Source organism: Microtus pennsylvanicus, chromosome 1, assembly GCF_037038515.1.
Source record: "Microtus pennsylvanicus isolate mMicPen1 chromosome 1, mMicPen1.hap1, whole genome shotgun sequence".
Classification (NCBI taxonomy): domain Eukaryota; kingdom Metazoa; phylum Chordata; class Mammalia; order Rodentia; family Cricetidae; genus Microtus; species Microtus pennsylvanicus.
The window spans coordinates 5,325,786-5,338,126 of record NC_134579.1 but is presented as its reverse complement, the minus strand read 5'-3'; the positions used below and the strand labels follow the sequence as shown (position 1 = coordinate 5,338,126).

Sequence of the window (12,341 nt, the reverse complement as noted above, 5' to 3'; positions counted from 1 at the left end):
TTTTGATTTCATATGCTTGAGTGTTTGCCTGCATATATGTGTATCTGCATCACATGTGTGTGTGTGTGCTGCCTTCAAAGACCAGAAGAAGGCAACAGATTCCCTGGAACTGAAGTTACAGAAGGCTGTGAGCCTCCATGTGGCTGCTGGGAACCCAGCCCAGGTCCTCTGCAAGAGCAACCAGAGTTCTTCCTCGCAGAGCCATCTCTCCAGCTTCAGAAACTGTTCTAATTCTCAAAATTGTGAAATTTTCTGTTTATATGTTTTTAGTTGATACTTGGCCTTATTATATTTCAATCAGCAGAATTCTGAGATGCTTAACCAAGATTTCTTTTGAGTTCACACATAATTAGTTTTGATAAGGTTCCATGACACAGCTTTAAGACAGTGACACAAATCGTGAGAGACAACACTGAAGTCCAGCATTACACTCAATAGCTGTTGTCTTAATTTACTTGGCTGAGCTATTGTAGATGCACTATGTACATCAAAATCTCTTTCTTTTGTAGGGGGAGTTTTTTTTTTTTAATCAGGACTACCAGCTCCCAAATAACCACACAGAGACTTAATATTAATTATAAGTGCTCAGTCGATAGCTCAGACTTGTTATTAATTAGCTCTTACAACTTAAATTAACCCATATTTCTTATCTATGCATGACGTATCATCTTGCTTCTCTCTGACATCTGACTGGCGCCTCCATGACTCCATGCTTCTTCTTCCTCACAATCTCTTTTTGTTCTCACATTCCACCTAAACTTTTCCTGTGTACCTATTGGCCAGTAAGCTCTTTATTAACCAATGAGAATAATACATAGTCACAGTACACAAAATGATTGTTCCACAGTATTGTACAATGGTGTTTACCTATTTTCCATAGGACGTATCTAATGTACAGCCAGTTGTTTATTGTGGTGTTAATAATGGAGCATATTTAAAATAAGTGTTGCAATGTCTTATGCAAAATTTACTTCTTATCCAGGATTCATTTGTATATAATTAGCTTAAATTGGTTTTTTTAACCTTCTCTTCTTTAGGTTTGCTTAAAATTCATTGGCCTGGTTTTTATTTTACTTTTGGATTATTCTGTATCAAATAGTACTAAATTTTTATTAGTTCTCAATCTGGAAAACAAACTTTGACCATTTTTAACTCTGCTGAACTAACTCAACTTTGATATGAATCAGCTACTATAAGTATCAGATTCAATTTCACCTAGACCATGAAACTTCCATTGTTTCATTTATGTTACATACCAATTACAGTTTTTCCTCCCTCCTCTCCTTCAAGTCTCCATCTACCCCCCTCCCCATCCCCTCCTCCTTCATCTCCAGTCAGAAAGGATCTTTCCACGGATTGGCACAAATCATAGTGTATCAAGTTGTGGCAGGATCAAGCTTCTCCCCTCGTATCAAGCTAGTCAAATTAACCCAGCATGGGGAACAAGTTACTGATCTCCCTGCTAGTTGTGTAGCAACCGCTCCTGTCTCAGCAACAAAAGCTCCTTCCTCTATTCTCTTTTTCTGGTACCATCTTTCCCACATGTCACTTACAGGTGCTTATTCTGCGAGAGGTCAGACCACATATTTCTTTGACGTTAGGAGCCTCCCTATGATCCAAGCAGACAGCGGACCTGAGAATAATTCTTCATTTTCCTCCCAGTTGATCTGGAGCTATTGTTTTAGCAGTTCCCTAGTAATTGAGTTGCCAGCATGGTCATCGCTTACTTCCCTCATTTCAACCTTTCTGGAGGAGATGAATTTAAACTGTCATGTCTGTACCTCTACACCTTCCATTAAACTGGCTAATGATATTTTCAAACAAAGCTTCCTGAAAGTTTGGTCAAGAAGATATCAAATGTAATGTCTTCCATAACTCAGTTATTACCTCCTTTACCCATTTATGAGTTGCTTTAGTATAAAGTTACATGGCTGAAGTATAATATACAATCTTGGAAGTTCCTAGACTGCAGCTTTTAACAGTTTGTATATCATACGAAGAAGGGATAGTGGAAACTTCACAGGGGAGTTGTTATTTAAGAATTTGAGCCTCTATGTGTGTCTACTGAACTCATCCCCTGAAGTAAACATTCTATCAGGTCTTAGTATTAGAAAGTTGAAATATTCTCACACTCTCTTCCCAAATAATGCTTTTCTTTTTAAGGAATCAGTGATCCATAGAATAAATACTTGCAAATAATTCTGATCTGATGAAATTCATTGACAGTTTTTATCATTGTTCACAACAGCACCTTATTTCATCTCCATTAGATTCTCCTTTAAGAAATGCTTAAAATTAAACACGAACCGTGCTCACAAAACTGCAATCTCTCCAGTACTCGGGCTTACTGGAATTTCTAAACGATGTGTTGTAGATCTGTCTCATAGTTGCTTATTTTAGAGAAGTTCAGTGGAGCTCTGTTGTGAGAAAGAAAGAACCCTAAAACAAGCATTCAAACAGCTTGACGTGTAGTCATTCTTAGCACAGTTAATTCAAATTTTAGTCTTACAAAGAAGCAAAGAGAACCCATTGACTATCATAGGGAAAAAAAGAAAGTTGGTGGTTCTCATAATTTAGAAGTGAGGAGTCTTTGAAACATGAGGACGTGGCCCAGGATCTTTCAAATACCAAGTGGTGAAAACTCAGTTCTGAAAGATGTGTGAATGCAAAGGTTTAAGGTTTATACTCTGAAGAGGAGTTTTAAAGTCCTCTGGCTGGGGGTGTTCTGGTGAAGTGTAGGGAGTTGAGAGAAAGAAAAAGCTCAGTTCAGTTTGCAACTTTAAGATTAAATATTCTCAATGTAGCCAGTACCAAACTGCCCAAGTAAGGCTGCTGAATAGGCTCAGGATGAGACTTGTCCAGTGACTCTCCTGAGCCCGTGAGAACCAATCCCAGAAAGCAATTGTCATAACCTTTGTGGCACATTTTCTATGGGTACCCAGCTCTGTGAGAGCAAGCTGAGGCAGATAAAGGATGTCTTGTGTCTAGAGGTATGTAGTTCCATGCCTAAAATAACGCATGTGCCAGCATAGGATAAGTTTCACATTTTCACACGGGATGTGGGTGAGGTTGGAGGACAGCTTGTGGGAGTTGGTTCTCTCTATCCACCATATTGGTGGGAAGTATTGAACTCAGGCTGTTAGGCTAGGCAGCACGTAACTTTACCCACTGAGCCCTCCCGTCAACCCAACTTTCTCTTTTAAAATGACTGGGAGACCACAGGATCAAAAACTGATCTCTTTGAAACCGAGTACTACCACCTACTATATGCCTTTGGCAAAAGTACTTTTCATAATTCTTTATTTTTCTTGGTTATAAATTTATAAATATTTGGGAGCCATGCAGAGGTGGTGAATACCTTTAGTCCAGCCCTTGGGAGGCAGAGGCAGTCAGATCTCTGAGTTCAAAGTCTGCCTATTCTACAGATCGAGTTCCTGGATAGCCAGAGAAATACAGAAAAAAAAACTCTTCCTTGAAAAAATTTACAAATATTTGGAATGTAGAATATGTATATTTGAGATATACATTTAGGTTACTAAGTAAACCTAATATAATACACTATTATCTACTGCAATGCCCCTGCTGTATAAGAATTGGGTCTATGGAACTTACTGCCTTTGTCTCTTGAGAATGCTGTATCGTTGGACAGACCACTTTAGTAGCCCACCCTGCCCTCTTTTAATCATTATTATACTGTTTCTATGAGATTCACATCTTCAGGCCTAATTCATTTATTGATAAGATTCTAAAATATCAGAACCATGAAGCAAACCATGTGGCGATTTAAAATGTAATAAAATATGAGCATATAAAATATCCTGCATATAAATAGACTATAGATCATTTTATTTTGGTTTCTGTATTACTGCTTTCTTCCTGTCCTTTTCACCTCAGAAATTTGTAATGAGGTCGGAAGATGGCCCATAGTTAGGAAGAGATTACTATGAGTTCCGTGTTTTTACACGCATGCAGCCACCTTAATGATTCCCTTATGTAGGAGGGGCCGTTCCAGAGACATGCAGACACTTGGAAGGAATGCCATACCAAAATTGGCTTTCCTTTCTGTCGAGAAAAGACAAAACATAACCCCTGTTCATAGAAGACGAGATTGACTAGTGATTTGTTATATAAATTATCATTCATGGTGTTGAAACCTTTGGAAAGGAAGAATAAAATGATAATAAATGTGCTTTTTTACAGTTGTGACTGTTGCCAATTAAAATTCTTAGTTTATGACACATCAAAAGTTGGAACCACTGATTCCTATGGACACCAAAGAACTATCCATCGCGTGGCATATTTAGTGCCCTAACAGCTTTCCTTATTAAAGCAAGAATGATGTCTTCAGGATTTTATTCCCCTAGTTACACTGTTCCAGAGAAACACTGTCCTTTCTTATATACAAAATACAAGTTGGTCTTGGTAATTATTTCAAGTTTTCATTAAGAATAAACTAACCTAAGTGCCATGGAATACATTATTTTGCATTATTTTTCAGCTTGCCTTGCAGATAATCTCCTGGAATTTTAAACATTACAGAAAAGCATTATAAAGAAAAAGATAAATTTGTCAACAAGAAATCATAATGAAAAAGGGGTCTTCACTGGAGTGACTAGGATGAATAGCACCCCCTCTATTTGTTATTATTAAAATCACCAATGCCCTCCAAACAATCTTTGGCCTCTACCCTACTTTATCCCTGGGCAACTTTTGAGTATAACTTCCTGAACCGATTTCTTCAATTCTTTCTAATTAGTTTCTATGCCAAAGCCCTCTCAATCTTTCTAACATTTAAACTCTTTTTCCCAGACTTTTTAGGATTTGATTTTATTCTCGTTGTACTTGGAGACAATGGGGTGTAGTAAAGCAAGAGAGTGAAGGAGTGATGGAGTCCAATGTCCTTAACCTAAAGCTAGTACTTTTCCCCATCTGTCTTCTCCATTTCCAACTCCGTGTCTAGACTAGATTCACTTGTGATTCTGATGTTCTCAATGTAGAACTTCTTAGCAATCACATACTAAACAAAATCTTCCCAGAATCTCTGTAGATCTTACCTTTTTGCTGTGTTTCTATGGCTCTTATTTGTACATTTATGGTTGAATTTACAAGTATATATTGTTTGTGTGTAAAAATATCTTCTGTTTTCATTATGCCATGAGCTTTTGAATCTCAATGAATATGCCTAGGACTGTGTGTGTTTGGTGAATAAAACAGACTCTTTAAAGAAAAATCAACAAATGAAGATTTAATCATTTAAATAAAATTTCAACAAATTCTGATTAATCCTTAGTAATATCTTGGTCAAGTCTCTAAGCTTCTTTGCGTTTTGTTTTATTAAAGGACAATAATCTTAATGATAATTAACTTTATTTTTAGTTATTTAATAATTTAGTATATAAAGTAGAAGTGTTTTTGATGATCCAGCAGCAGTTTGTTTGGGTTTTTGGATGAATGAAAGCTAAAAATAACTTTAAAAAAAAAGAAAATGAAAAAGAAAGAATGTATTGGTCCTGAATTATCTGTTTATAAATCAGGGATAGGGATCCAGAACACTGGAAATGTTACAGATTGGGTAAAGTCAGGTTATGCCAAGTTACTTCTTTTGTGTGAGGATTAAAATAGAGAGAAGTTCATTATCATACTGTGAAGCTGCCCTGTTGGGGAAATTTGGCCGTCATCTTTGTAATTCTGATTTCTCGGGAGCTCATAGAAACAGCTTAGTATCCGCTTGGTGATGTGGAATTGAGCATGCATGGCTGTACCTTTATTTTTAGCCCAGCCCATTGGAGCACAGCAGAGAAGCTTAGTCTAAAACAGTGGCTCCCTTAAGTTTTGTTTAATAATTTCTCTTCAAATGGGAGATAATTGTTGCATCACCTTTCCCCTTAAAATTTTATCATTTTGTTATGCAACAAACGGAATTTGATTGCAAAATTATTTTGCAAATGTAAATCCATTAATAGACAAATTGTACATTCTCAGTCTGTTGTTTTATTGAACGTTCAAATACTCAAATGTGTGCATGCATGCATGCATACATGTGCACACACACACACACACACACAGAGAGAGAGAGAAAGAATAGAATAAAGTGTGATAAGTTAAATCAAGAACTTTTGGATTTTGACTTTTACCAATTCCTATATTTCCCAACACATAAGAAAAACACCACCCTTGTTAATTGTATGGTCTCATGTTTGAGTGCTCTCAAGGACGTGGTTACTCTATTAAATACGATAGCTTTTTGAGTCACCATTTATCATTATTCAGTTAGGTCTTATATTCGTAAAAGCTGAGAAATATAATTCTGTATAGGGCATAATGACACAGTCACTAAACAATACCTTTGATATTGACGGGAACTACTGACTAATTATAAACAAGACAGGAAGCAATAGAAAATCTATGTGCTATAAAAATCAATTCTTCATTCTAACTGCATTCCAAAATTTCTACACACAAGGATTTGCATGTTAACTAGCAGAGCTTTATGAATCCCCAGTGATGTACCAGTTGAGAAGGCTTCACTTGCCGCCCGTGCTGAGGACTCTGGTTATGAATGTGAACTAAGCAATGCTTTATGCAGCATTCTGAACACTGAGAAGTGTTTTGTCTATAACAATGTGGCGAGAGTGTGTGGCGAGAGCCTGACTTGTCCTCTATGGCTAGCAATTTTTCTGGTGATGTTAGTCCCCATGACATGCAGAAAGTTTAAACATAAAAAGTTAAATAAAACAAAAGATAAGGTTCCCACTGTGTTTTAAGCAAGTGTCAAAATTCTTATCACTCCTGACTTTGCAAATGCTGCCTTGGTACTGTGGCTCGTGTTGCGGATGCATGCTAAATAAAGCTCAGCTCTGTCAAATCCAGGAGAGTTGAGGGAAAGATATTCATCGCCTGAGATGGAACTGTCAAGTGCGAACTCATTGGGACCTCACAACTGGCACTCTACTTTTCTACAATTCCAGAAATTTGTCATTAAAGGGGATCAGAAGAGTTCTTGTTGTTCACTCTCTGGAACCACTGACTGCGTATACTAGTTGCTGCCGATTTGAAGACAGACACTGGCAAAGAAGTCAAGTACCTCAATGAATGAGTCACAAGGCTGTGAAAAACTATACTTAATATATCTAGTAAAAACTTCAAGTACGGTTTTTTATTGATATTATCAATTATAAGTAGACAGAGAGTTTGTGATAGGAACAGTCAAAGTAGTTTTTCCTTCATAGCTATTGGTTTATCTTCCATGGCTTTTACCAACACATCAACAATACTCAGGAGAAATGTGGTTGTGCTGCATGCTCACAGCCTCTGTCTTGTCATTATGCCATGAACGTAACTGTTCAGAGTAACAGTTCTTTCCATAGCATCACATGTAGATGATAGAAGAAAGGGCAACAACTTTTTGTGAGTGGGAAATTTTCAGAAGAATAAAAAGTAAATTGCATTTTGCCATTTGTTTCCTTTTAGGGGAGGCCGAATTGAAATGGAATTGTACTGTGGACAGCTCACTAACTTCTCCCAAGATCAGGAAGTGAAGTGAGAATGAAAACCAACAGTTGAACCCATCACACCAAGGTAAGCATCCTTAGAATAACCTAAGAATTGGTGAAGATGAAAAAAAAAATACAATTGAGTAGATCAGTAAACCAGAGCAAAGTGATGGGGGAGGGGTTAGAAGAGATGTGAATCCCACTCAAAGTGACAAACAGTGCTGTTCACTAATAGGTTCTAATAGAATATAATGGCATAAGTCCCTTAGTTTATTCTAAGCCAAATATGAGTGACCAAAGAATCAACTTACATTGAATGATACATCCTACCGTGGAAGATGTTCTTTGAACTTATAAAAAAGTCATAATCAGCCACATCCGTGGGAGTCGCCAGTGGGCAGGCTGTTGCAAGATGGAGTCTTCTCCCCTGGTCTTTGGAAGCTGGCTTTGGCTGAGAGCACTCTTGATTACAGTTATCAGAGCTTAGAGATTGTCTGGACTTAGTGGTATGTTTCAGGACGTTTACACAATATTCACAAGAATGTTAAACCAGACACAAAAGTTAAGATACAAGACTGTTAAAGACTAACGATGACCAAGTTCATTTTGAATCTCCACTGGAACATTCATGGCTATGATGTTCACTTATCCCAAGTCTGTAGGTCCTTTGATAGAAATGCAAGTAGCGGGAGATGAGGCTCAGTGATAGAGGACTTTCCGAGGATGCGAAAACACAGTCAACGTAAATAAAAATAAACAAGTCCTTACATTTAAGCAATTACAATGTGACCTAAGAGGTGGCTCAGCAGTTAAGAGTGCTTGATGCTCCAACTGAGGGCAAGAATGTGGCTCACAACTGCCTGTAACTTCAGATCCAGTGTATCAGGCCTTCACCTCTGATACACTGCACACACACTTAAAAAAAATAAACTTTAGAAATGGTTTTTAATAATACATTAAAATGTGCTTTACATAAGAATGGTGGCTCATATCTGCAATCCCAGGACTTGGGAGGTTGAGGCAAGAAGATTTCTTTAAAATGAGTCCAGGTAAGCCTGAGCTGCAGAGGGAGGCCCTGCCTCCAAATAAACAAAAGACGAAGATGTAGATGAGGCTCCTTCCAAGAACAGGTTACTGCTCATCAATGTCAGTAAACCTTAAAAGTGAGCAGAAACATTCCGCTGAAACCTTCTAGAAGAAAACAAGTGAGAAACTTGGAAAGGGGACTGTGTAAGTGTTTAGGTGAGTGTACATAAAGATTGTGAGCATCTCATGGTGTGCTTATAGAAGATTAAACTTGGAAGGGGGACTGTGTAAGTGTTTAGGTGAGTGTACATAAAGATTGTGAGCATCTCATGGTGTGCTTATAGAAGATTAAACGTGGAAGGGGACTGTGTAAGTGTTTAGGTGAGTGTACATAAAGAGTGTGAGCATCTCATGGTGTGCTTATAGAAGATTAAACGTGGAAAGGGGACTGTGTAAGTGTTTAGGTGAGTGTACATAAAGAGTGTGAGCATCTCATGGTGTGCTTATAGAAGATTAAACGTGGCATGGCATACTATGCGAGGAAGCTAGCCTACAGAATTTTAAAGTTAAGAGTCTCATCAATAATAAATCGTCATTTAGAAAATCTAGTTTGTCATTATTTCAAAACACAGTCGTTGGCCTTGATGGAACGGACATTCAATTATAATGCATATCTTTACAAGACTTCTCAAAGTACTGTGTTAGGCACAACCATTGCATGTGTGGTTCATAGTGCGTATTGCCCATGGTAAGAAGCTAATTCATAGCACATCTGTGTGATCCGCAGCCAGTCCCAGTTGCTTACATTGCCTGTGATTCTAAATGTTCATAGGAAGTCTAGTACTGTGGTACTTCCTTACCCTGGGAAGACAAGTTAGGAGTCCTACTGTTCCTTCTAAGGTATCAAAACAATTCTATTAGAGCCCTACTGGATGATGTTATTCAAATCAAATGAGCTTTTCAGTGTCTGTTGCATGTATTAGAAAATGATGAAGATAATATTCACCTACCAAACCCTACACAATTGTTTGGATTCATTGAGTATTTGCTTTGGGAAAAAAACTTTTATATATGTGTACATTGCTATTATTTACTTCATTATTGCTATTTGAGACAAGATTTCACAATAGAGCTCAGTATGTCACTTAGGCTGACCTGGGGGTTAGGAGTAGTGGTTTGTGCCACCACATCCAGATTTATGCACATTGTTATTTTTTTTAAAAAAAATAGTGCTTTCTAATCTCAGAATCACAGATCATTACTTGGTTTAAGTAAATGTGTCACAAAACAAAACCAAAGTCATGAAACTCAGAAAACAGCTGGTAGCAAAGTCGGCATTGGGGGTGGCAGGTGGGTGAAATGATGGGAGGTAAGTCTGAGTAAAGGAAAGAGTAATTAGAATATATTATATATGCACTTAAAATCACGAAATAACAAAATTTAATCAATAATAGCAGTGCAACCTTAGAATGATCATGCCGTCTATACATATTTTAACATATACCATATAATGTAAACTCTCATTATAGTTAAATGTGGCCAGGCTGGATGGCCACATTGTGCTGTCTGTGACAAATATCTGCAACAGTTCCCACTATCACAGTTCTCTGTTATCAGATTTGGAGAAGCCCAGTGGTCCTCATTCCACCTGGAATTGTTTATAGACAGTTTTCTTTTCATAGTGTGTTGCTCCTCGTTGAAGCAGAAGATGCTGTTCCTGACTCTAGACTGATCTTTCTAGTCAATTCTCAGCTCATGTGGGATTTCCCTCTGTATGCTGTGAATATCATCGGTTAAATAAAGGAACTGCTTGGGGCCTATAACAGAGCTATAGGGGAACAGAGCTAGGTGGGGAAAACTAACTGGAATGCTGGGAGAAAAGAGGCAGAGTCAGAGAGAGAAGCCATGTAGCCTTGCCAGACCCAGAAGAAACTTTACCCTGTCAGCACAGCCACGTGGCAATACACAGATTAATAGAAATGGGCTAAATTAATATGTAAGCATTAGCCAATAAGAACCTAGAGCTAATCGGCCAAGCAGTGATGTAAATAATACAGTTTCTGTGTGATTATTTTGGATGTCTGGGCAGCCAAAAAACAAACAAGCAGCCTGCTTCTACACATCTCGTTTCTGAAGACCTCTGCATGTTAGACACTTCAGTTCATCTTCCACTCATTCCCTTATTTTCCACACTGAGCTTTTCCTAATGGGGCTTATGGTTATAAATTAAATATGGAGAAGTCCAGGAGACATATACTTCCAGCTCTTAATCTCCCGAACTTTCTGGATTTGAATATCAAGTTACGCAGTCCCTTTTGTATGTCTGACCAACATAGCAAAACAGATATTACTAAACCAACTTCTCTGTCTACAACCTCAGCTCTTTACCTCTCAAATGTAAGCACAACTTTTTTTTACCGCCTGTTTCTCTGTTTCTTGGACTTCAGCCCATGAGTAAGTCCTAGTGGTGCTGTGCCAATGTGCATTCCTCATCCTCTTTATACAATATCTAATTGGATCTCCAGCCCCTATTTCAGTTACATCTCATAAGACATACACACTTCCTTGTAGAACATAACTCTCTAATAAATCAGATTTGTCTTTTAATCTAGCATCACTCTCTTGCTAGTAAGGAATTGTTTTTTGTTTGATTTTCCAGAACCACATCTAGATCAGTGTAAATATACATGGAAAATACTGAATAACATTGGGAGATGACTGAGCATATAGCTTTCATAAGAGTCCTTGAGCAGAAACAGGGCTGGAATTTGTTGGGAGTCAGGACTGGCAACTGTGTGTGACCATCGGTGTCCTTGCTGAGGAAATGTATACAGGTGTATTTTAGAAAACAGGTTCTTGTTTGTAAAGCATTCTTTGTCATTGTTTTTCACTACAAATAGTCTATTATGTTGATTTAAATAAGCCATTTTGCCTGTTGTCGACTAAAGTTAGCTGTATAGGAATAGACACTTTAGTCAGCAATATAAGGCAGTGCCTCTGATTTCTTTTTGAACTGTCTATTTCTAACTATCCTTCTGAAATCTTATGCTTGGAAATAATTTCTTGCTTCCTCCCATAATGGAACAATGATGTTCAGACAGGGATAAGAATAAGGATCATTGCGTGAATTTATTTCAAATTGTGTTCTAGTAAGAGCTGATGAAAATTCGTCACAATAGTAGAAGGGTTGCCCTTCTGCTTTGCGTCTTATTCTTCCTCACAACTCTTCTACAATAGCCATAATAAATGGACTCTCCAGGGTGATTTACATGTCTCTCCAGGAAAGTAGAATATCTTTCAGAACTTAAAATACTGTTTGATATATTTAAATGAGCTTAAATTGTAATTCTCAGAGAAGATCTGACTTCACAGATCACGAATTTATAGCCCACCCTATTCTAGGTCCTACAGTAAATTAATGACAAAAAATAAGTGTGCAATAGTAATATTTGTGGCACCTCCCTACTGCATCTGATAGTTATTAAAATGCATCTCATTATATCCAGATGAGATTTAATCTCGTGAAAGTTGCTCCTCCTCTCATATTTTCTATGATGTTGACAGCTCCTCCTTGTATCCATCCTTTCATGCCAGAGGAGTCACTCCTTAATGTCTACCTTGCTTCATGTTATATATCAAATGAGTCACTGCAGGCTCCCAGCTCTGCATACGCAATGCCTCTGGATCTCCTTGCTTTAGCATCATAGCCTCATTTGCAGATTGAAGAGTTTTAACCTTAAAGAGGTACCTTATCTTGGTTCTAACTGCATGCTCCTTTGGCATAAAACCAGTGAGAGGTTAGCCCAGAGTCAGGTCCCAATG

The 12,341-nt window shown here is 37.8% G+C and overlaps 1 protein-coding gene across 2 annotated transcripts in view; it reads left to right on the top strand.

The window, feature by feature from the left end:
- Htr1f (5-hydroxytryptamine receptor 1F) overlaps nucleotides 1–12,341 on the top strand; it is a 119,788-nt gene that overhangs the window by 10,295 nt on the left and 97,152 nt on the right. For both annotated transcript variants that reach the window (XM_075952104.1, XM_075952170.1), the window contains exon 2: nucleotides 7,471–7,578. The gene's annotated coding sequence lies outside the window, so the exon portion shown is untranslated. The remainder of the gene's footprint in view (nucleotides 1–7,470; nucleotides 7,579–12,341) is intronic.